Below are 27,351 nucleotides of genomic sequence, written 5' to 3'. Positions count from 1 at the left end.
ATTTTCTTTTTCACCGTAGCCATCTATGGGCTTCCAAATATCACTTTGCAAATTCCACAAGAACATTCTCAGCGAACGGGTTCTTTTGGGGAAAGCTCTAACTCTATGAGATGAATTCACAAAACACAAAGCAGTTTCTCAGAAAGCTTCTTTCCAGTTTTTATCTGAGGATATTTTCTCTTTCACCATAGCCCTCTATGGGGTTCCAAATATCACTTTGCAAATTCCACAAGAACAGTCTTAGCGAACGGCTTCTTGAGGGGAAAGTTGTAATTCTGTGAGATGATTTCACAGAACACAAAGCAGTTTCTCAGAAAGCTTCTTTCCAGTTTTTATCTGAGTATATTTTCTTTTTCCCCAAGCCCTCCATGGGCTTCCAAATATCACTTTGCAATTTCCACAAGGACAGTCTTAGGGAAAGGCTTCTTGAGGGTAAAGCTGTAACTCTCTGAGATGAATTCACAGACCACAAAGAAGTTTCTCAGAAAGCTTCCATCTCATTTCTCTCGGAGGATATTTCCTTTATCCCTGTAGTCTTCCAAGGCATTCGAAATATCAGTTCTCAGATTCCACAGAAATACGGCTAGCAAACAGCTCCAAGAAAAACAGCTGTAACTCAGTGAGTGGAAGTCAAACACGACAAAACAGTTTCTCAGAAAGCTTCTTTCCACTTTTTATCTGAGGATATTTTCTTTTTCCTCACATCTCGCCAAAGGCTTCCAAATATCACTAAGCAAATTCCAGAAAAATAGCGTTAGCGAAAGGCTTCTGTAGGGGAAAACTGTAACTCTGTCTGATGAATTCACAGATCACAACGAAGTTTCTCAGAAAGCTTCTTGCTCATTTCTCTAGCAGGATATTTGCTTTGGCCCTATAGATTTCCAAGGGATCCGAAATATGTGTTCTCAGATACCACAGAAATAAGGCTAGCATACATCTCCATGATATACAGCTGTAAATCAGTGAGTGGAAGTCACACATCACAAAGCGGTTTCTCAGAAACTTCCTTCCAGTTTTTATCTGAGGATATTTTCTTTTTCACCATAGCCCTCTATGTGCTTCCAAATATAACTTGGCAAAGTCCACAAGAACAGTCTTAGCGAACGGCTTCTTTAGGGGAAAGCTATAACTCTGTGAGATGAATTCACAAAACACAAAGCAGTTTCTCAGAGAACTTCTTTCCAATTTTGATCTGAGGATATTTTCTTTTTTCCATTAGCCCTCCAATGGCTTCCAAATACCACTTTGCAGGTTCCATAAGAACAGTCTTAGCGAAAGGCTTCTTGAGCGGAAAGCTGTAACTCTGTCAGATGAATTCACAGATCACAAGGAAGTGTCTCAGTTAGTTTCTTTCTCATTTTTCTTGGAGAATATTATTTTGGCCCTGTAGTCTTCGATGGGATCCAAAATATCAGTTCTCAGATTCCACAGAAATAAGTCTAGCAAACAGCTCCACGAAATACAGCTGTAACTCAGTTAGTGGAAGTCACACACCACAAACCAGTTTCTCAGACAGCTTCTTTTCAGTGTTTATCTGAGTATATTTTATTTTTCTCCATAGCCCTCCATGGGCTTCCAAATATCACTTTGCAAATTACACAACAGTCTTTGCGAACGGCTTCTTGAGGGGAAAGCTGTAACTCTGTCAGATGAATTCACAGAAACTAAGCAGTTTCTCAGGTAGCTTCTTTCCAGTTTGTATTTGAGGATATTTTCTTTTTTCCCTAGCCCTCCATGGGCTTCCAAATATCACTTGCAAATTCCACAAGAAGAGTCTTAGCGAAGGACTCGTGAAGAGAAAGCTGTAACTCTGTGAGATGAATTCACAGATCACAAAGAAGTTTCTCACAAAGCTTCCATCTCATTTCTCTCAGAGGACAATTCCTTTGGCCCTATAGTCTTCCAAGGGATCCGAAATATCAGTTCTCAGATTCCACAGAAAGAAGGCTGGCAAACAGCTCCACTAAATACAGCTGTAACTCAGTGAGTGGAAGTCACACATCACAAACCAGTTTCTCAGAAAACTTCTTTCCAGTGTTTATTTGAGGATATTTTCTTTTTCATCATGGCCCTCTATGGGCTTCCAAATGTTACTTTGCAAATTCCACAAGAACAGTCTTAGCAAACGGCTTCCAGAGGGGAAAGCTGTAACTCTGTGAGATGAATTCACAGAACACAAAGGAGTTTCTCAGATAGCTACTTTCCAGTTTTTATCTGAGCATATTTTCTTTTTCCCCATAGCCCTCCATGAGCTTCCTCATATCACTTTGAAAATTCAACAAGAATAGTCTAAGCGAAAGGCTTCTTGAAGGAAAGCTGTAACTCTGTCAGATGAATTCACAGATCACAAAGAAGTTTCTCAGAATGATTCTTTCACATTTCTTTCGGAGGATATTTCCTTTGGCCTTATAGTCTTCCAAGGGATCCAAAATATCAGTTCTCAGATTCCACAGAAATAAGGCTACCAAACAGCTACAGGAAATACAGCTCTGACTCTGTGAGTGGAAGTCACACATCACAAAGCAGTTTCTCAGAAAGCTTCTTTCCAGTTTTTATCTGAGGATATTTTCTTTTTCACCATAGCCCACTATGGGCTTCCAAATATCACTTTGAAAATTCCACAAGGACAGACTTAGCGAACGGCTTCTTGAGGGGAAAGCTGTAACTCTGTGAGAAGAATTCACAGAACACTAAGCAATTTCTCAGGTAGCTTCTTTCCAGTTTGTATTTGAGGTAATTTTCTTTTTTCCCTAGCCCTCCATGGGCTTCCTAATATCACTTTGCAAATTCCACAAGAACAGTGTAAGCGAAAGGCTTCTTGAGCGGAAAGCTGTAACTCTGTCAGATGAATTCACAGATCACAAAGAAGTTTCTTAGAATGATTCTTTCTCATTTCTCTCGGATGATATTTGCTTTGGCCTTTTAGTCTTCCAAGGGATCCGAAATATCAGTTCTCAGATTCCACAGAAATAAGGCTACCAAACAGCTACAGGAAATACAGCTCTGACTCTGTGAGTGGAAGTCACACATCACAAAGCAGTTTCTCAGAAGGCTTCTTTCAAGTTTTTTTCTGAGGTATTTTCTATTTCACCATAGCCCTGTATGAGCTTCCAAATATCACTTTGAAAATTCCACAAGGAAAGACTTAGCGAACGGCTTCTTGAGGGAAAATCTGTAACTCTGTGAGAAGAATTCACAGATCACACAGAAGTTTCTCAGAAAGCTATTTCCTCCTTTCTATCAGCGGATAGTTCCCTCGGCCTGGAGTCTTCCAAGCGATGCGAAATGTCACTTCTCAGATTCCACAGTAATAAGGCTAGCAAACAGCACCAAGAAATACAGCTGTAACTCAGTGAGTTGAAGTCACACATCACAAACCAGTTTCTCAGAAAACTTCATTCCAGTTTTTATCTGAGGATATTTTCTTTTTCCCCATAGCCCTCCATGGGCTTCCAAATATCACTTTGCAAATTGCAAAGGAACAGTCTTAGCGAAAGGCTTCTTGAGGGGAAAGGTGTATCTCTGTCAGATGAATTCCCCAATCACAAAGAAGTTTCTCAGAAATCTTCCTTCTCATTTCTATTGGAGGATATTTCCTTTGGCCCTATAGTCTTCCAAGGTATGCGAATTATCAGTTCTCAGATTCCACAGAAATAAGGCAAGCAAACACCTCCAAGAAATACAGCTGTAACTCAGTGAGTGGAAGTCACAAATCACAAATCAGTTTCTCAGAAAACTTCTTTCCAGTTTTTATCTGAGGATATTTTCTTTTTCCCCATAGCCCTCTATGGGCTTCGCAATAGCAATTGGACGAGTCCACAAGAACAGTCTCATCGAACGGCTTCTTTAGGGGAAAGCTCTAACTCTGTGAGATGAATTCACAAAACACAAAGCAGTTTCTCAGAAAGCTTCTTTCCAGTTTTTATCTGAGGTTATTTTCTCTTTCACCATAGCCCTGTATAGGCTTCCAAATATCACTTTGAAAATTCCACAAGGACAGACTTGGCGAACGGCTTCTTGAGGGTAAAGCTGTAACTCTGTCAGGTGAATTCACAGATCACAAAGAAGTTTCTCATAAAGCTTCCTTCTCATTTCTATCGGAGGATATTTCCTTTGGCCCTATAGTCTTCCAAGGGATGCGAAATATCTGTTCTCAGATTCCACAGAAATAAGGCAAGCAAACAGCTCCACGAAATACAGCTGTACCTCAGTGAATCACACATCACAAAGCAGTTTCTCAGAAAGCTTCTTTCCAGTTTTTATCTGAGGATATTTTCTTTTTCACCGTAGAACTCTAAGGGCTACCAAATATCACTTGGCAAATTCCACAAGAACAGTCTTAGCAAACGGTTTCTTAAGGGGAAAGCTGTAACTCTGTGAGATGAATACACTAAACACAAAGCAGTTTCTCAGAAAGCTTCCTTCCAGTTTTTATCTGAGGATATTTTCTTTTTCCACACAGCCCTCCACGGGCTTCCGAATATCACTTTGCAAAATCCACAAGCACGGTCTTAGCGAAAGGCTTCTTGAGGGGAAAGCTGTAACTCTGTGATATGAATTCACAGATCACAAAGAAGTTTCTCAGAAAGCTTCTTTCTCATTTGTATCAGAAGATATTTCCTTTGGCCCTATACTCTTCCAAGGGATGCGAAATATTAGTTCTCAGATTCCACAGTAATAAGGCTACAAACAGCTCCATGAAATAAAGCTGTAACTCAGTAAGTGGAAGTCACACATCACAAAGCAGTTTCTCAGAAAGCTTCCTTCCCCTTTTTATCTGAGGATATTTTCTTTTTCACCATTGCCCTCTATGGACTTCCAAATATCACTTTTCAAATGCCACAAGATCAGTCTTAGCGAACAGTTTCTTGAGGAGAAAGCTGTAACTCTGTGAGATGAATTCACAGAACACAAAGCAGTTTCTCAGAAAGCTTCTTTCCCATTTTTATCTGAGAATATTTTCTTTTTAACCATAGCCCTGCATGTGCTTCCAAATATCACTTTGCAAATTCCACAAGAACAGTCTTAGTGAAAGGCGTCTTGAGGGGAAAGCTGTAACTCTGTGAGATGAATTCACAGAACACAAATCAGTTTCTCAGAAACCTTCTTTCCCCTTTTTTCTGAGAATATTTTCTTTTTACAATAGCCATGCATGTGCTTCCAAATATCACTTTGCAAATTCCACAAGAATAGTATTAGTGAAAGGCGTCTTGAGGGGAAAGCTGTAACCCCGTGAGATGAATTCACAGATCACAAAGAAGTTTCTCAGAAAGCCTCTTTTCATTTCTATTGGAGGATATTTCCTTTGGCCCTGTAGTCTTCCAAGGGATCCGAAATACCAGTTCGCAGATTCCACAGAAATGAGTCTAGCAAACAGCTCCACGAAATACAGCTGTAACTCAGTGAGTGGAAGTCACACATCACAAAGCAGTTTTTCAGAAAAATTCATTCCAGTGTTTATCTGACAATATTTTCTTTTTCACCATAGACCTCTATGGGCTTCCAAATATCACTTTGCAAATTCCACAAGAACAGTCTTAGCAAATGGCTTCCAGAGGGGAAAGCTGTATCTCTGTGAGATGAATTCACAGACCACAAAGGAGTTTCTCTGATAGCTTCTTTCCAGTTTTTTTCTGAGGATATTTTCTTTTTCCCCATAGCCCTGCATGAGCTTCCTAGTATCACTTTGCAAATTCCACAAGAACAGTCTTAGCGAAAGGCTTCTTGAACAGAAAGCTGTAACTCTGTCAGATGAATTCACAGATCACAAAGAAGTTTCTTAGAATGATTCTTTCTCATTTCTCTCGGAGGATATTTGCTTTGGCCTTTTAGTCTTCCAAGGGATCCGAAATATCAGTTCTCAGATTCCACAGAAATAAGGCTACCAAACAGCTACAGGAAATACAGCTCTGACTCAGTGAGTGGAAATCACACATGACAAAGCAGTTTCTCAGAAAGCTTCTTTCCAGTTTTTATCTGGGGATATTTTCTTTTTCACCATAGCCCTCTATGGGTGTCCAAATATCACTTTGAAAATTCCACAAGGAAAGACTTAGTGAACGGCTTCTCATGGGGAAAGCTGTAACTCTGTGAGAAGAATTCACAGATCACACAGAAGTTTCTCAGAAAGCTATTTCCTCCTTTCTATCAGCGGATAGTTCCCTCGGACTGGAGTCTTCCAAGCGATGCGAAATGTCACTTCTCAGATTCCACAGTAATAAGGCTAGCAAAGAGCACCAAGAAATACAGCTGTAACTCAGTGAGTTGAAGTCACACATCACAAACCAGTTTCTCAGAAAACTTCTTTCCAGTGTTTATTTGAGGATATTTTCTTTTTCATCATGGCCCTCTATGGGCTTCCAAATATTACTTTGCAAATTCCACAAGAACAGTCTTAGCAAACGGCTTCCAGAGGGGAAAGCTGTAACTCTGTGAGATAAATTCACAGAACACAAAGGAGTTTCTCAGATAGCTACTTTCCAGTTTTTATCTGAGCATATTTTCTTTTTCCCCATAGCCCTCCATGAGCTTCCTCATATCACTTTGAAAATTCAACAAGAATAGTCTAAGCGAAAGGCTTCTTGAAGGAAAGCTGTAACTCTGTCAGATAAATTCACAGATCACAAAGAAGTTTCTCAGAATGATTCTTTCACATTTCTTTCGGAGGATATTTCCTTTGGCCTTATAGTCTTCCAAGGGATCCAAAATATCAGTTCTCAGATTCCACAGAAATAAGGCTACCAAACAGCTACAGGAAATACAGCTCTGACTCTGTGAGTGGAAGTCACACATCACAAAGCAGTTTCTCAGAAAGCTTCTTTCCAGTTTTTATCTGAGGATATTTTCTTTTTCACCATAGCCCACTATGGGCTTCCAAATATCACTTTGAAAATTCCACAAGGACAGACTTAGCGAACGGCTTCTTGAGGGGAAAGCTGTAACTCTGTGAGAAGAATTCACAGAACACTAAGCAATTTCTCAGGTAGCTTCTTTCCAGTTTGTATTTGAGGTAATTTTCTTTTTTCCCTAGCCCTCCATGGGCTTCCTAATATCACTTTGCAAATTCCACAAGAACAGTGTAAGCGAAAGGCTTCTTGAGCGGAAAGCTGTAACTCTGTCAGATGAATTCACAGATCACAAAGAAGTTTCTTAGAATGATTCTTTCTCATTTCTCTCGGAGGATATTTGCTTTGGCCTTTTAGTCTTCCAAGGGATCCGAAATATCAGTTCTCAGATTCCACAGAAATAAGGCTACCAAACAGCTACAGGAAATACAGCTCTGACTCAGTGAGTGGAAGTCACACATGAAAAAGCAGTTTCTCAGAAAGCTTCTTTCCAGTTTTTATCTGGGGATATTTTCTTTTTCACTGTAGCCCTCTATGGGTGTCCAAATATCACTTTGAAAATTCCACAAGGAAAGACTTAGTGAACGGCTTCTCGTGGGGAAAGCTGTAACTCTGTGAGAAGAATTCACAGATCACACAGAAGTTTCTCAGAAAGCTATTTCCTCCTTTCTATCAGCGGATAGTTCCCTCGGCCTGGAGTCTTCCAAGCGATGCGAAATGTCACTTCTCAGATTCCACAGTAATAAGGCTAGCAAACAGCACCAAGAAATACAGCTGTAACTCAGTGAGTTGAAGTCACACATCACAAACCAGTTTCTCAGAAAACTTCATTCCAGTTTTTATCTGAGGATATTTTCTTTTTCCCCATAGCCCTTCATGGGCTTCCAAATATCACTTTGCAAATTGCAAAGGAACAGTCTTAGCGAAAGGCTTCTTGAGGGGAAAGGTGTATCTCTGTCAGATGAATTCACCAATCACAAAGAAGTTTCTCAGAAAGCTTACTTCTCATTTCTATTGGAGGATATTTCCTTTGGCCCTATAGTCTTCCAAGGTATGCGAAATATCAGTTCTCAGATTCCACAGAAATAAGGCAAGCAAACAGCTCCATGAAATACAGCTGTAACTCAGTGAGTGGAAGTCACACATCACAAAGCAGATTCTCAGAAAACTTCTTTCCAGTTTTTATCTGAGAATATTTTCTTTTTCCCCATAGCCCTCTATGGGCTTCACAATATCAATTGGCCAAGTCCACAAGAACAGTCTCAGCGAACGGCTTCTTTAGGGGAAAGCTGTAACTCTGTGAGATGAATTCACAAAACACAAAGCAGTTTCTCAGAAAACTTCTTTTCAGTTTTTATCTGAGGATATTTTCTCTTTCACCATAGTCCTCTATGGGCTTCCAAATATCACTTTGCAAATTCCACAAGAACTGTCTTAGCAAACGACTTCTTGAGAGGAAAGCTGTAACTCTGTGAGATGAATTCACGCAACACAAAGCAGTTTCTCAGAAAGCTTCTTTCCAGTTTTTATCTGAGGATATTTTCTTTTTCCCCAAGCCCTCCATGGGCTTCCAAATATCATTTTGCAAATTCCACAAGAACAGTCTTAGGGAAAGGCTTCTTGAGGGGAAAGCTGTAACTCTGTGAGATGAATTCACAGATCACAAAGAAGTGTATCAGAAATTTTCTTTGTCATTTCTATTGGAGGATATTTCCTTTGTCCCTATAGTCTTCCAAGGCATTCGAAATATCAGTTCTCAGATTCCACAGAAATATGGCTAGCAAACAGCGCCAAGAAATACAGCTGTAAATCAGTGAGTGGAAGTCACACATCACAAAGCAGTTTCTCAGAAAGCTTCTTTCCAGTTTTTATCTGAGGATATTTTCTTTTTCACCATAGCCCTCTATGGGCTTCCAAATATCACTTTGCCAATTCCACAAGAACAGTCTTAGCGAACGGCTTCTTGAGGATAAAGCTGTACCTCTGTGAGATGAATTCACAGAACACAAAGCAGTTTCTCAGAAAGCTTCTTTCCACTTTTAATCTGAGGTTATTTTCTTTTTCCCCATATCCCGCCAAGGGTTGCAGGTGAAAACTGTAACTCTGTCTGATGAATTCACAGATCACAACGAAGTTTCTCAGAAAGCTTCTTGCTCATTTCTCTAGCAGGATATTTGCTTTGGCCCTATAGATTTCAAAGGGATCCGAAAGATGTGTTCTCAGATACCACAGAAATAAGGCTAGCATACATCTCCATGATATACAGCTGTAAATCAGTGAGTGGAAGTCACACATCACAAAGCGGTTTCTCAGAAAGCTTCCTTCCAGTTTTTATCTGAGGATATTTTCTTTTTCACCATAGCCCTCTATAGGCTTCCAAATATAATTTGGCAAAGTCCACAAGAACAGTCTTAGCAAACGGCTTCTTTAGGGGAAAGCTGTAACTCTGTGAGATGAATTCACAGATCACAAAGAAGTTTCTAAGAAACCTTCTTTCTCTTTTTTATCAGAGGATATTTCCTTTGGCCCTACTGTCTTCAAAGTTTCCGAAATATCAGTTCTCAGATTCCACAGAAAGAGGTGCAACCAAAGCTTTACGAAATACAGCTGTAACTCAGTGGGTTGAAGTGACACATCACAAAGCAGTTTCTCAGAAAGCTTCTTTCCAGTTTTTATCTGAGGATATTTTCTTTTTCACCATAGCCCTCTACGGGCTTCCAAATATCACTTTGCAAATTCCACAAGAACAGTCTTAGCGAACGGCTTCTTGAGGGGAAAGCTGTAACTCTGTGAGATGAATTCACAGATCACAAAGAAGTTTCTAAGAAACCTTCTTTCTCTTTTTTATCAGAGGATATTTCCTTTGGCCCTACTGTCTTCAAAGTTTCCGAAATATCAGTTCTCAGATTCCACAGAAAGAGAGGCAACCAAATCTTTACGAAATACAGCTGTAACTCAGTGAGTTGAAGTGACACATCACAAAGCAGTTTCTCAGAAAGCTTCTTTCCAGTTTTTATCTGAGGATATTTTCTTTTTCACCATAGCCCTCTGCGGGCTTCCAAATATCACTTTGCAAATTCCACAAGAACAGTCTTAGCGAACGACTTCTTGAGGGGAAAACTGTAACTCTGTGAAACGAATTCGCAGATCAGAAAGCAGTTTCTCAGAAAGCTTCCTTTCTGTTTTTATCTGAGGATATTTTGTTTTTCACCATTTCCCTCCATGGGCTTCCAAATATCACTTTGCATATTCCACAAGAACATTCTTAACGAAAAGCTTCTTGAGGGGAAAGCTGTTACTCCGTGAGATGAATTCACAGATCACAAAACAAGTTTCTCAGAAAGCTTTCTTCTCATTTTTTTTCAGAGGATATTTCCTTTGGCCCTATAGTCTTGAGAGGGATCGGAAATATCCCTTCTCAGATTCCACAAAAACGGTGCTAGCAAACGGTTCCATGAAATACAGGTGCAACTCAGTGCATTGAATTCACACATCACAAAGCAGTTTCTCAGAAAGCTTCTTTCTTTTTTCAACTGAGACTATTTGTGTTCTCAACACGCCCCCGTTTGTCTCATCGCACATTCTGCAAAAACACTCTTAGCAAGCTTCTCACTGAAATAATAGGGTCACTCTGTGAGCTGAATTCACCCACAAGAAAGCAATTTCTGACAAGGTCTCTCTGCAGATTTGTCTGAAGATATTTCATTATTCACCATAGGATTCAATGATATCCAAGATATCACTTCTGAGATTCCACAAAGCAACGCTAGCCAACTCTTCCATCAAAGAGTGGTGTAACTCTGGGAAATGAATTCAAACATCACAGAACATTTTCAAAGAAGTCTTCTTTCACCTTTTTAAATAGAGGATATTTCCTTTGACCCTTCATAGCAAACGCAGATATTCCTTCCCAGACTCAACAAAAAGAGAGGTAACAGAATGCTCCATGAAAGGAAAGTGTATCTCTGTGAGATGAATTCACACATCTGATAGCAGATCTGAAACCTTCTTCCCAGTTTTCATCTAAGGATATTTCCTTTTTCACCACAGGCCTCAATGCGCTCCAAAATATCACTTTGTAGATTCCACGAAAACTGTTAGGAAACTGATTCATGGAGAGAAACGTTTAACCTGTGAGATGAACTCACTCATCACAGAGCAGTTTCTCAGAAAGCTTCTGTCTAGTTTTTATGGGAGGATATTTCCTTTGTCACCATAAGCTTCATGGCACTAAGAAATATCCCATTGTAGATTTCAAGAAAAGTGTGTTAGAAAACTGATTAACGAAAAGAACACTGTAACTCTGTGAGTGGCATTCACACATCACAATGCCGTTTCTCAGAATGCTTCATTAAACTTTTCATCTGAGGATATATCCTTTTTCAACATATCCCTCAATGTGCTCCCAAATATCACTTCTCAGATTCCACGAAGACGGTGTTAGCAAACTGCTTTATGAAGAGAAACTTGTAGCTCTGTGAGATGAATTCACACATCACAAGTTTCTCAGAAACTTCTTTCCAGTTTTCATCTGAGGATATTTCCTTTTTCACCACAGGCCTCAATGCGCTCCAAAATAGCACTTTGCAGATTCCACGAAAACTGTGTTAGGAAACAGCTTCATTTAGAGAAACGTGTAAACCTGTGAGATGAATTCACACATCACACAGCAGTTTCTCAGAAAGCTTCTGTCTAGGTTTTATGGGAGGATATTGCCTTTGTTGGCATAAGCTTCATGACACTAAGAAATATCCCATTGCAGATTTCAAGAAACCAGTGTTGGCAATCTGATCAATGAAAACAAAAGTGTATCTCCATGAGGTGAATTCACACATCATAATGCAGTTTCTCAGAACGCTTCTTTAAGCTTTTCATCTGAGGATATATCCTTTTTCAACATACCCCTCAATGCACTCCCAAATATCACTTTTCAGATTCCACGAAGACAGTGCTAGCAAACAGCTTCATGAAGAGAAAGGTGTAGCTCTGTGAGATGAATTCACACGTCACAAAGAAGTTTCTCAGAAAGCTTCTTTCCAGCTTTCATCTGTGGATATTTCCTTCATCCGAGGAGTCTTCACAGTGATCCAAAATATCACTTCTCAGATTCCACAAAAAGAGTGCTAGCAAACGGCTCCATGAAATACATGTGTAACTCTGTGAGATGAATACACACATCACAAAGCAGTTTCTCGGAAAGCTTGTTTGTCGTTTTTATCTGAGGATATTTCCTTTGTCACCATAAGCTTCATGGCGCTAAGAAATATCCCATTGCAGATTTCAAAATAACAGTATTGACAAACTGATCTATGAAAAGAAAAGTGTATCTCTGTGAGGTGCAATTACACATCACAATGCAGTTTCTCAGAATGCTTCTTTCCAGTTTTCATCTGAGGATATTTCCTTTTTCACCACAGGCCTCAATGCACTCCCAAATATCACTATGCAGATTCCACGAAAACCTGGGTAGGAAACTGCTTCATGGAGAGAAACGTGTAAACCTCTGAAATGAAGTCACACATCACAAAGCAGTTTCTCGGAAACCTTCTGTCTAGTTTTTATGGGAGGATATTGCCTTTGTTGGCGTAAGCTTCATGACGCTAAGAAATATCCCATTGTAGATATCAAGGAAAGTGTGTTATCAACCTGATCAATGAAAAGAACACGGTAACTCTGTGAGTTGCATTCACACATCACAATGCAGTTGCTCAGAACGCCTCTTTAAACTTTACATCTGAGGATATGTACTTTTTCAACATATCCCTCAAGGCACTCCCAAATATCACTTTTCAGATTCCACGAAGACAGTGTAAGCAAACTGCTTAATGAGGAGAAAGGTGTAGCTCTGTGAGATGAATTCACACATCACAAAGAAGTTTCTCAGAAAGCTTCTTTCCAGTTTTCATCTGAGGATATTTCTGTTTTCACCACAGGCCTCAATGTGCTCCCAAATATCATGTTGCACTACCCACAGAAACAGTGTTAGCAAACTGCTCCATGAAGACTAAGGTGTAACTCTCTGAGGTGAATTAATACATCACAAAGAAGTTTCTCAGAAAGCTTCTTTCATGTTTTTAATTGAGAATATTTCCTTTCCCAGCATAGGCCTCAACGCGATCCAATATATCCCCTCTCACATTCTCCAAAGACAGTGGTAATAGACTGCTCCATGATGTATGTGAAAGTATAACACTCTAAAATGAACTCACACATCATAAAGCAGTTTCTCAGAAAGCTTCCTTCTAGTTTACATCTGAGGATATTTCCTGTTTCACCATAGGCCTCAATGCACTCCCAAATATCACTATGCAGATTCCACGAAAACAATGTTAGCAAACTGCTTCATGAAGAGAAAGGTGTCACTCTGTGAGATGAATTCACACATCACAAAGCAGTTTCTTAGAAAGCTTCTTTCTGGTTTTTATCTGAGGATATTTCCTCTGCCTGAGGAGTCTTCATAGCGATCCAAAATATCACTTCCGAGATTCCACAAAAACAGGGCTAGCAAACGGTTCCATGAAATACATGTGTAAGTCTGTGAGATGAATTCACACATCACAAGGCAGTTTCTCAGAAAGCTTCATTCTGCTTTTTATCCAAGGATATTTCCTTTATTCATATAGTCTTCAAAGTGATTCGAAATATCCGTTCTCAGATTCCACAAAATCAGGGCTAGCAAACGGCTCCACAAAATGCAGGTGTAATTCAGTGAGTTGAATTCACACGCCACAAATACTTTCTCAGAAAGCTTCTTTCTTTTTTCAGCTGAGACTATTTGTGGTCTCAAAGCGCCCCTGTGTGTCTCATTGCACATTCTGTGAAAACAGTCTTAGCAAGCTTCTCACTGAAAACAATGATGTCACTCTGTGAGCTGAATTCACCCACAACAAAGCAGTTCCTGAGAAGGCCTCTCTGCAGTTTTTATCTGAGGATATTTCATTTTTCACCGTGGGATTCAATGATATTCAAGATATCACTTGTGACATTCCACAAAAACAATGCTAGCAAACTTCTCCATCAAAGAGTGGTTTAACTCTGGGAAAGGAATTCACACATCACAGAGCAGTTTCGCAGAAATCATCTTTCACCTTTTTTAATTGAGGATATTTCCTTTGACTGTATAGCCTTCATAGCGAATGCAGATATCCCTTCCCAGACTCAACAAAAAGAGAGGTAACAGAATGCTCCATGAAAGGAAAGTGTATCTCTGTGAGATGAATTCACACATCAGATAGCAGTTTCTCAGAAACCTTCTTTCCAGTTTTCATCTGAGGATATTTCCTTTTTCACCACAGGCCTCAATGCACTCCAAAATATCACTTTGCAGATTCCACGAAAACTGTTAGGAAACTGATTCATGGAGAGAAACGTTTAACCTGTGAGATGAACTCACACATCACAGAGCAGTTTCTCAGAAAGCTTCTGTCTAGTATTTATGGGAGGATATTTCCTTTGTCACTGTAAGTTTCATGGCGCTAGGAAATATCCCATTGTAGATTTCAAGGAAGCTGTGTTAGCAAACTGACTAATGAAAAGAACACTGTAACTCTGTGAGTTGCATTCACACATCACAATGCCGTTTCACAGAATGCTTCTTTAAACTTTTCATCGGAGGATATATCCTATTTCAACATATCCCTCAATGTGCTCCCAAATATCACTTCTCAGATTCCACGAAGACAGTGTTAGCAAACTGCTTCATGAAGAGAAACTTGTAGCTCTGTGAGATGAATTCACACATCACAAAGAAGTTTCTCAGAAAGCTTCTTTCCAGTTTTTATCTGAGGATATTTCCTTCATCCGAGGAGTCTTCACAGTGATCCAAAATATCACTTCTCAGATTCCACAAAAAGAGTGCTAGCAAACGGCTCCATGAAATACATGTGTAACTCTGTGAGATGAATACACACATCACAAAGCAGTTTCTTAGAACGCTTCTTTAAACTTTTCATCTCAGGATATATCCTTTTTAAACATATCCCTCAACGTGCTACCAAATATCACTTTTCAGATCCGCGAAGAAAGTGTTAGCAAACTGCTTCATGAAGAGAAAGGTGTAATTCTGGGAGATGAATTCACACATCACAAAGAAGGTTCTCAGAAAGCTTCTTTCCAGTTTTCATCTGAGGATATTTCCATTTTCACCACAGGCCTCAGTGCGCTCCCAAATATCACGTTGCTGTTTCCACAAAAACAGTGTTAGCAAACTGCTCCATGAAGACTAAGGTGTAACTCTCTGAGATGAATTAACACATCACAAAGAAGTTTCTCAGAAAGCTTCTTCCACGTTTTTAAAATTTTTTTTTATTATACTTTAAGTTCTAGGGTACATGTGCATAACGTGTAGGTTTGTTACATATGTATACTTGTGCCATGTTGGTGTGCTGCACCCATCAACTCGTCATTTACATCAGGTATAACTCCCAGTGCCATCCCTCCAGCCTCCCCCCTCCTCGTGATAGAACCTAGTATGTGATGTTCCCCTTCCCGAGTCCAAGTGATCTCATTGTTCAGTTCCCACCTATGAGTGAGAACATGTGGTGTTTGGTTTTCTGTTCTTGCGATAGTTTGCTGAGAATGATGGTTTCCAGCTGCATCCATGTCCCTACAAAGGACACAAACTCATCCTTTTTTATGGCTGCATAGTATTCTATGGTGTATATGTGCCACATTTTCTTAATCCAGTCTGTCACTCATGGACATTTGGGTTGATTCCAAGTCTTTGCTATTGTGAATAGTGCCGCAATAAACATACATGTGCATGTGTCTTTATAGCAGCATGATTTATAATCCTTTGGGTATATACCCAGTAATGGGATGGCTGGGTCGTATGATACTTCTAGTTCTAGATCCTTGAGGAAACGTCATACTGTTTTCCACAATGGTTGAACTAGTTTACAATCCCACCAACAGTGTAAAATTGTTCCTATTTCTCCACATCCTCTCCAGCACCTGTTGTTTCCTGACTTTTTAATGATCGCCATTCTAACTGGTGTGAGATGGTATCTCATTGTGGTTTTGATTTGCATTTCTCTGATGGCCAGTGATGATGAGCATTTTTTCATGTGTCTGTTGGCTGTACGAATGTCTTCTTTTGAGAGCCGTCTGTTCATATCCTTTGCCCACTTTTGGATGGGGTCGTTTGTTTTTTTCTTGTAAATTTGTTTGAGTTCTTTGTAGGTTCTGGGTATCAGCCCTTTGTCAGATGAGTAGATTGCAAAAATTTTCTCCCATTCTGTAGGTTGCCTGTTCACTCTGATGGTAGTTTCTTTTGCTGTGCAGAAGCTCTTTAGTTTAATGAGATCCCATTTGTCAATTTTGGCTTTTGTTGCCTTTGCTTTCGGTGTTTTAGACATGAAGTCCTTGCCCATGCCTATGTCCTGAATGGTATTACCTAGGTTTTCTTCTAGGATTTTTATGGTATTAGGTTGAACATTTGTCTCATCCATCTTGAATTAATTTTCGTATAAGGAGTAAGGAAAGGATCCAGTTTCAGCTTTCTTCTTATGGCTAGCCAATTATCCCAGCACCATTTATTCAATAAGGAATCCTTTCCCCATTTCTTGTTTTTCTCAGGTTTATCAAAGATCAGATGGCTGTAGATGTGTGGTATTATTTCTGAGGACTCTGTTCTGTTCCATTGGTCTATATCTCTGTTTTGGTACCAATACCATGCTGGTTTGGTTACTGTAGCCTTGTAGTATAGTTTGAAGTCAGGTAGCGTGATGCCTCCAGCTTTGTTCTTTTGACTTAGGATTGTCTTGGAGATGCGGGCTCTTTTTTGGTTCCATATGAACTTTAAAGCAGTTTTTTCCAATTCTGTGAGGAAACTCATTGGTAGCTTGATGAGGATGGCATTGAATCTATAAATTACCTTGGGCAGTATGGCCATTTTCACGATATTGATTCTTCCTATCCATGAGCATGGTATGTTCTTCCATTTGTTTATGTCCTCTTTAATTTCACTGAGCAGTGGTTTGCAGTTCTCCTTGAAGAGGTCCTTTACATCCCTTGTAAGTTAGATTCCTAGGTATTTTATCTTCTTTGAAGCAATTGTGAATGGAAGTTCATTCATGATTTTGCTCTCTGTTTGTCTGTTAGGTGTACAAGAATGCTTGTGGGTTTTGCACATTAATTTTGTATCCTGAGACTTTGCTGAAGTTGCTTATCAGCTTAAGGAGATTTTGGGCTGAGACAATGGGGTTTTCTAAATATACAATCACGTCATCTGCAAACAGGGACAATTTGACTTCTTCTTTTCCTAACTGAATACCCTTGATTTCTTTCTCTTGCCTGATTGCCCTAGCCAGAACTTCCAACACTATGTTGAATAGGAGTGGTGAGAGAGGGCATCCCTGTCTTGTGCCAGTTTTCAAAGGGAATTTTTCCAGTTTTTGCCCATTCAGTATGATATTGGCTGTGGGTTTGTCATAAATAGCTCTTATGATTTTGAGATACGTTCCATCAATACCGAATTTATTGAGCGTTTTTAGCATGAAGGGCTGTTGAATTTTGTCAAAGGCCTTTTCTGCTTCTATTGAGATAATCATGTGGTTTTTGTCTTTGGTTCTGTTTATATGCTGGATAACGTTTATTGATTGACATCTGTTGAACCAGCCTTGTATCCCAGGGATGAAGCCCACTTGATCATGTTGGATAAGCTTTTTGATGTGGTGCTGGGTTCTGTTTGCCAGCATTTTATTGAAGATTTTTGCATCAATGTTCATCAGGGATATTAGTCTAAAATTCTCTTTTTTTGTTGTGTCTCTGCCAGGCTTTGGTATCAGGATGATGTTGGCCTCATAAAATGAGTTAGGGAGGATTCCCTCTTTTTCTATTGATTGGAATAGTTTCAGAAGAAATGGTACCAGCTCCTCCTTGTACCTCCGGCAGAATTCGGCTGTGAATCCATCTGGTCCTGGACTTTTTTTGGTTAGTAGGCTATTAATTATTGCCTCAATTTCAGAGTCTGCTATTGGTCTATTCGGGGATTCAACTTCTTCCTGGTTTAGTCTTGGGAGAGTGTAAGTGTCCACGAAATTATCCCTTTCTTCTTGGTTTTCTAGTTTATTTGTGTAAGGATGTTTACAGCATTCTCTGATGGTAGTTTGTATTTCTGTGGGGTCAGCGGTGATATTCCCTTCATCATCTTTTATTGCATCTATTTGATTCTTCTGTCTTTTCTTCTTTATTAGTCTTGCTAGTGGTCTATCAATTTTGCTGATCTTTTCAAAAAACCGGCTCCTGGATTAATTGATTTTTTGGAGGTTTTTTCATGTCCCTATCTCCATCAGTTCTGCTCTGATCTTAGTTATTTCTTGCCTTCTGCTAGCTTTCGAATGTGTTTGCTCTTGCTTCTCTAGTTCTTTTAATTGTGGTGTTAGGGTGTCAATTTTAGATCTTTAAAGCTTTCTCTTGTGGGCATTTAGTGCTATAAATTTTTCCTTTACACATTGCTTTAAATGTGTCCCACAGATTCTATCTTGTGTCTTTGTTTGCATTGGTTTCAAAGAACATCTTTTTTCTGCCTTCATTTCCTTATGTACCCAGTAGTCATTCAGGAGCAGGTTGTTCAGTTTCCATGTAGTTAAGCGGTTTTGATTGATTTTCTTAGTCCTGAGTTCTAGTTTGATTGCATTGTTGTCTGAAAGACAGTTTGTTACAATTTCTGTCCTTTTACACTTGCTGAGGAGTGATTTACTTCCAACAGTGTGGTCAATTTTGGAATAAGTGTGATGCGGTGCTGAGAAGAATGTATATTCTGTTGATTTGGGTTGGAGAGTTCTGCAGATGTCTATTGGGTCCTCTGGGTGCAGAACTGAGTTCAGTTCCTGGATATCCTTGTTAACTCTTTCATGGATCTGTCTAATGTTGACAGTGGGATGTTAAAATCTCCCATTATTATTGTATGGGAGTCTAAGTCTCTTTGTAAGTCTCTAAGGACTTGTTTTATGAATCTGGGTGCTCCTGTATTGGGTGCATATATATTTAGGATAGTTAGCTCTTCTTGTTGAATTGATCCCTTTACCATTATGTAATGACCTTCTTTGTCTCTTTTGATCTTTGAGAGTTTAAAGTCTGTTTTATCAGAGACTAAGATTTCAACTCCTGCTTTTTTTCTGTTCTCCATTAGCTTGGTAGATCTTCCTCCATCCCTTTATTTTGAGCCTATGTATGTCTCTGCTTTGAGATGGGTCTCCTGAATACAGCAAACTGATGGGTCTTGACTCTTTATCCAGTTTGCCAGTCTGTATCTTTTAATTGGACCATTTAGTCCATTTACATTTAAGGTTAAGATTGTTATGTGTGAACTTGATCCTGCCATTATGATATTAACTGGTTATTTTGCTCGTTAGTTGATGCAGTTTCTTCCTAGCCTCGATGGTCTTTACATTTTGGCATGTTTTTGCAATGGCTGGTACCGGTTGTTCCTTTCCATGTTTACTGCTTCCTTCAGCATCTCTTGTAGGGCAGGCCTGGTGGTGACAAAATCTCTAAGCATTTGCTTGTCTGTAAAGGATTTTATTTCTCCTTCACTTATGAAACTTAGTTTGGCTGGATATGAAATTCTGGGTTTAAAATTCTTTTCTTAAGAATGTTGAATATTGGTCCCCACTCTCTTCTGTCTTGTAGAGTTCTGCTGAGAGATATGCTGTTAGTCTGATGGGCTTCCCTTTGTCGGTAACCTGACCTTTCTCTCTGGCTGCCCTTAACATTTTTTCCTTCATTTCAACTTTGGTGAATCTTACAATTATTTGTCTTGGAGTTGCTCTTCTCAAGGAGTATCTTTGTGGTGTTCTTTTTATTTCCTGAATTTGAATGTTGGCCTGCCTTACTAAGTTGGGGAAGTTCTCCTGGATGATATCCTGAAGAGTGTTTTCCAACTTGGTTCCATTTTCCTCCTCACTTTCAGGCACAGCAATGAGATGTAGATTTCATCTTTTCACATAATCCCATATTTCTTGGAGTCTTTGTTCATTTCTTTTTCCTTTTCTTTTCTGGACTTCTCTTCTCACTTCATTTCATTCATTTGATCTTCAATCATTGATACTCTTTCTTTCAGTTGATCGAGTCAGTTACTGAAGCTTGTGCATTTGTAACGTATTTCTCCTGTCATAGTTTTTATCTCTGTCAGTTCGTTTATGGCCTTCTCTGCATTGATTATTCTAGTTATCCATTCTTTCATTCTTTTTTCAAGATTTTTAGTTCTCTGTGCTGGGTACATAGTTCCTCCTTTAGCTCTGAGAAGTTTGATCTACTGAAGCCTTCTCCTCTCAAGTCATCAAAGTCATTCTCCGTCCAGCTTTGATCCATTGCTGGTGATTAGCTGTGTTCCATTGGAGGGGGAGATGTGCTCTTATTTTTTGAATTTCCAGCTTTTCTGCCCTGCTTTTTCCCCATCTTTGTGGTTTTATCTGCCTGGGGTCTTTGATGCTGGTGACGAACTGATGGGGTTTTGGTGTAGGTGTACTTTCTGTTTGTTAATTTTCCTTCTAACAGTGAGGACCCTCAGCTGTAGGTCTATTGGAGATTGCTTGAGGTCCACTCCAGACCCTGTTTGCCTGGGTATCAGCAGCAGAGGCTGCAGAAGATAGAATATTGTTGAACAGTGAGTGCTGCTGTCTGATTCTTGCACTGGAAGCTTCATCTCAGGGGGTACTCCACCATGTGAGTTGTGAGGTGTTAGTCTGAACCTAGTGGGAGATGTCTCCCAGTTAGGCTATTCAGGAGTCAGGGACCCACTTGAGCAGACAGTTTATAAATTCTCAGATCTCAACCTCCGTGCTGGGAGATCCACCACTCTCTTCAAAGCTGTCAGAGAGCTCTCAGGATTCTCTTCATGGAGCAGTTTGGTAGCCCTGCTTTTGGGGAATCTGAGAAGGGATACTTTGGATTGCAATTATACCTATGGTGATAAGGGAAATATCCTCTGATAAATACTAGAAAGAAGCTTTCTGAGAAACTTATTTGTGATGTGTTAAATCATCTCACAGAGTTATATGTTTCTATTCATGGAGCAGTGTGCTAACATTGTTTTCATGAAATCTACAAAGGGATATTTGAGAGTGCGTTGAAGCCTATGGTGACAAAGGAAATATCATCAGATAAAAACTAGAAAGAAACTTTTTGAGGAACTGCTTTGTGGTGTGTGAATTCATCTTACACAGTTATAACATTCTTTTCATTGAGCAGTTTGCTAACACGTTTTTCTTGGAATCTGCAATGGGATATTCAGGATCGCTTTGAGGCCTATAGTGAAAAAGGCAATATTCTCAGATAAAAACTAGAAAGAAGCTTTCTTAGAAACAGCTTTATGATGTGTGAATTCATCTCACTGACTTAGACGATTCTTTTCATGGAGCAGTTTGGTAGCACTCTTTTTGGGGTTTCTGAGAAGGGATATTTTGGACCGCATTGAAGAATATGGTGACAAAGCAAATATCCTTCCATAAAAACTAAAAAGAAGCTTTTGGAAAAACTCCTTTGTGATGTATGAATTCATCTCACAAACATTCATTTTTCTTTTCATTGAGCAGTTTGCTAACACTGTTTTCTTGGGATCTGCAATGGAGTATTTGGGAACTCTTTGAAGTGTATAGTGACAAAGGAAATATCCTCAGTTAAAAAAAGAAAGAAGCTTTCCAGGAAACTTCTTTGTCATGTTTGAATTCATCTAACATAAGTACACATATATTTTCATGTTGAAGTTTCCTAACACTTATTTTTGTGGAATCTGCCAGAGGATATTTGGTAGCACATTGAAGTTCCTGGTGACAAAGGAAATCTGCTCATATAAAAACTAGAAAGAAGATTTCTGAGAAACTGGTTTGTGATGTATGAATTCATCTCTCACAGGTACACATTTCTTTTTATGGAGTAGTTTGCTAACAAAGTTCTCGTGGAATCTGCAACAGCATATATGGGAGCAACTTGAAGCCTATGTTGACAAGGGAAATAACCTCAGATAAAACCCAAAAAGAGGTTTTCAGAGAAATTGCTTTGTGATGTGTGAGTTTATCTCACAGTGTTACACTGTCCTTTTCACTGAGCAGTTTGCTGACACTGTTTTCTTGGAATCTGCAATGGCATATTTGGGAGCACATTGAAGCCTATGGTGGCAAAGGATATATCCTCTGATATAAACAGGAAAGAAGCTTTCTGAGAAACTTCTTTGTGATGTGTGAAGTCACATCACAGAATTACACAATGCTATTGATGGAGCAGTTTGCTAACATTGTTTTGGTGGAAACTGCAAAGGGATATTTGAGGGTGCATTGAGGCCTATGGTGACAAAGGAAATATACTCAGAAAAAAAGTAGAAAGAAGCTTTCTGAGAAACTGCTTTGTGATGTGTGAATTCGTCTCACATAGTTACACAGTTGTTTTCATTGCACCATTTGTTAAAACGTTTATCTTGGAATCTTCAATGGGATATTCGGGATCGTTTTGAGGCTTATGGTGAAAAAGTAAATATTCACTGATAGAAACTAGAAAGAAGCTTTCTGAGAAACAGTTTTGTGATGTGTGAATTCATCTCCCTGAATTACACGATTCTTTTCATGGAGCAGTTTGGTAGCACTATTTTTAGGGAATCTGTGAAGGGATATTTTGGATCTCTTTGAAGACTATGATGACAAAGGAAATATCCTCACATAAAAACTAGAAAGAAGTTCTCTGAGAAACTGTTTTGTGATTTGTGAATGCATCCCAAAGAGTTACAGCATTATTTTCATGGAGCAGTTTGCTAACACAGGTTTCCTGGAATCAGCAGTAGGATATTCAGAGCACTTTGAAGCCTATGGTGAAAAATCAAATATCCCCAGATAGCAACTAGAAAGACGCTTTCTGAGAAACCACTTTGTGTTGTGATAATTTATCTCACAGAATTTCAGGATTCTCTTCCTGGAGCAGCTTGCTAGGACTGCTTTTGGGGAATCTGAGAAGGGATAGATTTGATTGCAATGAAGCCTATGATGACAAAGGAAATATCCTCCAATAAAAACTAGAAAGAAGTTTTCTGAGAAACTTCTTTGTGGTGCTTGAAATCACCTCACAGAGTTACACGTTTCTCTTCATGGAGCAGTTTGACAACATCATTTTCATGGAATGTACAATGGGATACTTGGAAGTGCATTGAGGCCTAAGGTGACAACTTAAATATCCTCAGATAAAAAATAGAAAGAAGCTTTCTGAGAAACCATTTTGTGATATGTGATTTCATCTCACACAGTTACACCATTCTTTTCATTGAGCAGTTTGCCAACATTGTTTTCTTGGAGTCTGAAAAGGGATATTTGAGAGTGCATTGAGGCCAATGGTGACAAAGGAAATATCCTCAGATAAAAATGAGAAAGAAGCTTTCTGAAAAACTGCTTTGTGATGTGTGAATTCATCTCACAGAGTCACACTTTTCTCTTCATGAAGCAGTTTGCTAACATGGTTTTCGTAGAATTTACAAAGTGATATTTGGGAGCGCATTGAGGCCTATGGTGAAAAAGGAAATATCCTCAGAAAAAAATCAGAAAGAAGCATTCTGAGCAACTGCTTTGTGACGTGTGAATTCATCTCACAGAGTTACACCTTAGTCTTCATGAAGCAGTTGGATAACACTGTTTTCGTTGAATCTGCAAAGTGATATTTGGGAGCATATTGCAGCGTGTTGTGATAAAAGAAATATCCTCAGGTGAAAATTAGAAAGAAGCTTTCTGAGAAATTGCTTTCTGAAGTGTGAATTCAAATCACTGAGATACACCTGTATTTCATGGAGCCGTTTGCTAGCCCTGTATTTGTGGAATCTGAGAATTGATATTTCAGATCGCTTTGAAGATTATACGATCAAAGGAACTATCCTCAGGCAAAAACCAGAATGAAGCTTTCTGAGAAACTGCTCTGTGCTGGGTGAATTCATCTCACAGAGTTGCACATGTATTTCATGGAGCCATTTGCTAGCACTGTTTTTGTGGAATCTGAGAAGTTATATTTTGGATGGCTCTGAAGTCTCCTCACACAAAGGAAATATCCTCAGATAAAAAACAGAAAGAAGCTTTCTGAGAAACTGCTTTATGATGCGTGAATTCATCTCACAGTTACACCACTCTTCCATGGAGGAGTTTGCTAGCTCTATTTTTGAGGAATCTCAGAAGTGATGTTTTGGATATCATTGAATCCCATGGTGAAAAATGGAATATCCACAGATAAAACCTGTGGAGAAGTCTTCTCAGAAACTGCTTTGTGGTGTGTGAATTCACCTCACAGAGTTACACTATTGCTTTCATTGAGATGTTTGCTAACACTGTTTTCACAGAATCTGCAAAGAGATATATGGGAGTGCATTCAGAACTGAAATATCCTCAGATGAAAACGAGAAAGAAGCTTTCTGAGAAACTTTTTTGTGATGTGTGAATTCATCTCATGGAGTTACACCTTTCTCTTCATGAAAAAGTTTGCTAACACCGTTATCATGGAATCTGAAAAGTGATATTTGGCAGCTCATTGAGGGCTATGGTGTAAAAGGAAGTATCCTCAGATGAAAACTGGAAAGAAGTGTTCTGAGAAACTGCATTGTGACATGTGAATGCAACTCACAGAGTTACACTTTTCTTGTCATTGATCAGTTTACTAACACTGTTTACAGAAAATCTCAAATGGGATAATTCTTATCGCCATAAAGCCTATGGTGACAAAGGAAATATCCTCAGATAAAAACGAGAAAGAAAATTCCTGAGAAACTGCTTTGTGATGTGTGAATTCATCTCACAGATTTACACGTTTCTCCCCATGAAACAGTTTCCTAACACTGTTTTCATGGAATCTGCAAAGTGATATTTAGGAGAGCATTGAGGACTCTGGAGAAAAAGGAAGCATGCTCAAATGAAAATTAGAAGGAAGCTTTCTGAGAAACTGCTTTCTGATGTGTGAATTGATTTCACAGAGTTACACTTACGTTTTATGGAGCAGTCTATTACCACTGTCTTTGGGGAATCTGAGAAGAGATACTTTGGAACGAATTGAGGGCTATGCTGAGAAAGGAAATATCCTCAATTAAAAACGTGAAACAAGCTTTCTGAGAAACTGCTTTGTGATGTGTGTATTCATCTCACAGAGTTATACATGTGTTTCATGGAGCCGTTTGCTAGCAGTGTTTTTCTGGAATATGAGAAGTCAAATTTTGGATCGCTATGAAGACTCCTCAGACAAAGGAAATATCCTCAGATAAGAACCAGAAAGAGGTTTTTTGAGAAACTGCTTTATGATGCGTGAATTCTTCTGACAAAGTTACACCACACTTTCATGGAGGAGTTTGTTGGCACTATTTTTGAGGAATCTCAGAAGTGATATTTTGGATATCATTGAATCCCATGATGAACAATGAAATATCCTCAGATAAAACCTGGAGATAAGCCTTCCCAGAAACTGCTTTGTGGTGTGTGAATTCACCCCACAGAGTTACACTATTGCTTTTATTGAGATGTTTGCTAACACTTTTTTTTACAGAATCTTTAATGAGATATACGGGAGTGTATTGAGAACTGAAATATCCTCAGATAAAAACGAGAAAAAGCTGTCTGAGAAACTTCTTTGTGATGTGTGAATTCATCTCACAGAGTTACACCTTTCTCTTTATGAAGCAGTTTGCTAACACTGTTTTCCTGGAATCTGCTAAGTGATATTTGGGAGTGCATTGAGGACTATGGGGAAAAAGGATATATCCTCAGATGAAAACTGGAAAGAAGCGTTCTGAGAAACTGCACTGTGATGCGTGAATGCAACTCACAGAGTTACACTTTTCTTTTCATTGATCAGTTTGACAACACTGTTTTCTTGAAATCTGCAATGGGATATTTCTTAGCACAATGAACGTTATGGAGACAAAGGAAATATCCTCAGATAAAAACGAGAAAGAGGCTTTCTGAAAAACTGCCTTGTGATGTGTGAATTCATCTCACAGAGTTACACATGCATTTCGTGGAGCTGTTTGGTAACACCGTTTTTGTGGATTCTGAGAACTGATATTTCAGATCAGTTTGAAGAGTTTAAGGACAAAGGAAATATCCTCAGAGAAAAACCAGAATGAAGCTTTCTGTGAAACTACTTTGTGATGTGTGAATTCATTTCAGAGAGTTACACCACTCTTTCATGGAGGAGTTTGCTAGCACTGTTTTTGTGGAATCTCACAAGTGATATCTTGGATATCAATGTATCCCATGGTGAAAAATGAACTACCCTCAGATAAAAGCTGCAGAGAAGTCTTCTCAGAAACTACTTTTTTGTAGGTGAATTCAGCTCACAGAGTTACATCTTTGTTTTCATTGAGAAGTTTGCTAACAGTTTTTTTTTTTTTTGCTGAAAATGCAATGAGACACACGGGGGTGCTTTGAAACCAGAAATATCCCCAGCTGAAAAAAGAAAGAAGCTCTCTGAGAAACTGCTTTGTGGTTTGTTAATTCAACTCACTGAGTTACACCTGTATTACATGGAGGCATTTACTCGCACTGTTTATGTGGAATCTGAGAACTGATATTTCGGATCGCCTTGAAGACTATACGGCCATGGGAAATATCCTCAGATAAAAACCAGAATGAAGCCTTTGAGAATCTGCTTTGCGATGTGTGAATTCAACTCACAGAGTTACACTTTTCTCTTCATGAAGCAGTTTACTAACACAGTTTTCGTGGAATCTGCAAAGTGATATTTGGGAGCACATTGAGGACTGTGGTGAAAACAGAAATATCCTCAGATGAAAACTGGAAAGAAGCTTTCTGAGAAACTTCTTTGTGATGTGTGAATTCATCTCACAGGTTTACACGTTTCTCTCCATGAAGCAGTTTTCTAGCACAGTTTTCGTGGAATCTGCAAAGTGATATTTGGGAGCGCATTGCAGCCTTTGAAGAAAAAGGAAATATCCTCAGATGAAAACTGGAAAGAAGCATTTTGAGAAACTGTATTGTGGTGTGTGAATGTACCTCACAGAGTTACACCTTTCTTTTCATTGATCAGTTTCTAACACTGTTTTCTTGAAATGTGCAATGGGATATTTCTTAGCGCCATGAACCTTACAATGACAAAGGAAATATCCTCGGATAAAAACGAGAAATAAGCTTTCTGAGAAACTGCTTTGTGATGTGTGTATTCATCTCACAGAGTTACACATGTATTTCGTGTAGCCATTGGCTAGCAATCTTTTTGTGGAATCTGTGAAGTGATTTTATTTGGAATGGTATGAACACGCATTGAATGAAGGAAATATCCTCAGATGAAAACTGGAAAGAAGGTTTCTGAGAAACTGCTATCTGATGTGTGAATTCATCTCACAGAGATACACTTTCTTTTCATAGAGCATTCCTTTACCACTCTTTTTATTGAGTCTGGGAAGGGATATTTGTGTTCGCTATGAAGGCTATATGGTCAAAAAAATATCCTCAAGTAAAAAAAGTGAAAGAAGCTTTCTGCGAATCTGCTCTGTGCTGTGTGAATTCATTTCACAGAGTTAAACCACTCTTTGATG

At 39.1% G+C, this 27,351-nt stretch overlaps 1 pseudogene; it reads right to left on the bottom strand.

Annotated features, from left to right (window-relative positions):
• On the bottom strand, positions 1 to 26,632 carry LOC139357718 (uncharacterized; annotated as a pseudogene).
• Between the last annotated feature and the right edge of the window lie 719 nt (positions 26,633 to 27,351).

This window comes from Macaca nemestrina, chromosome 13 (genome assembly GCF_043159975.1).
Source record: "Macaca nemestrina isolate mMacNem1 chromosome 13, mMacNem.hap1, whole genome shotgun sequence".
Taxonomy (NCBI): Eukaryota; Metazoa; Chordata; class Mammalia; order Primates; family Cercopithecidae; genus Macaca; species Macaca nemestrina.
The sequence above is the reverse complement of the archived record's forward strand: the minus strand, read 5'-3'. Positions and strand labels throughout refer to the sequence as shown.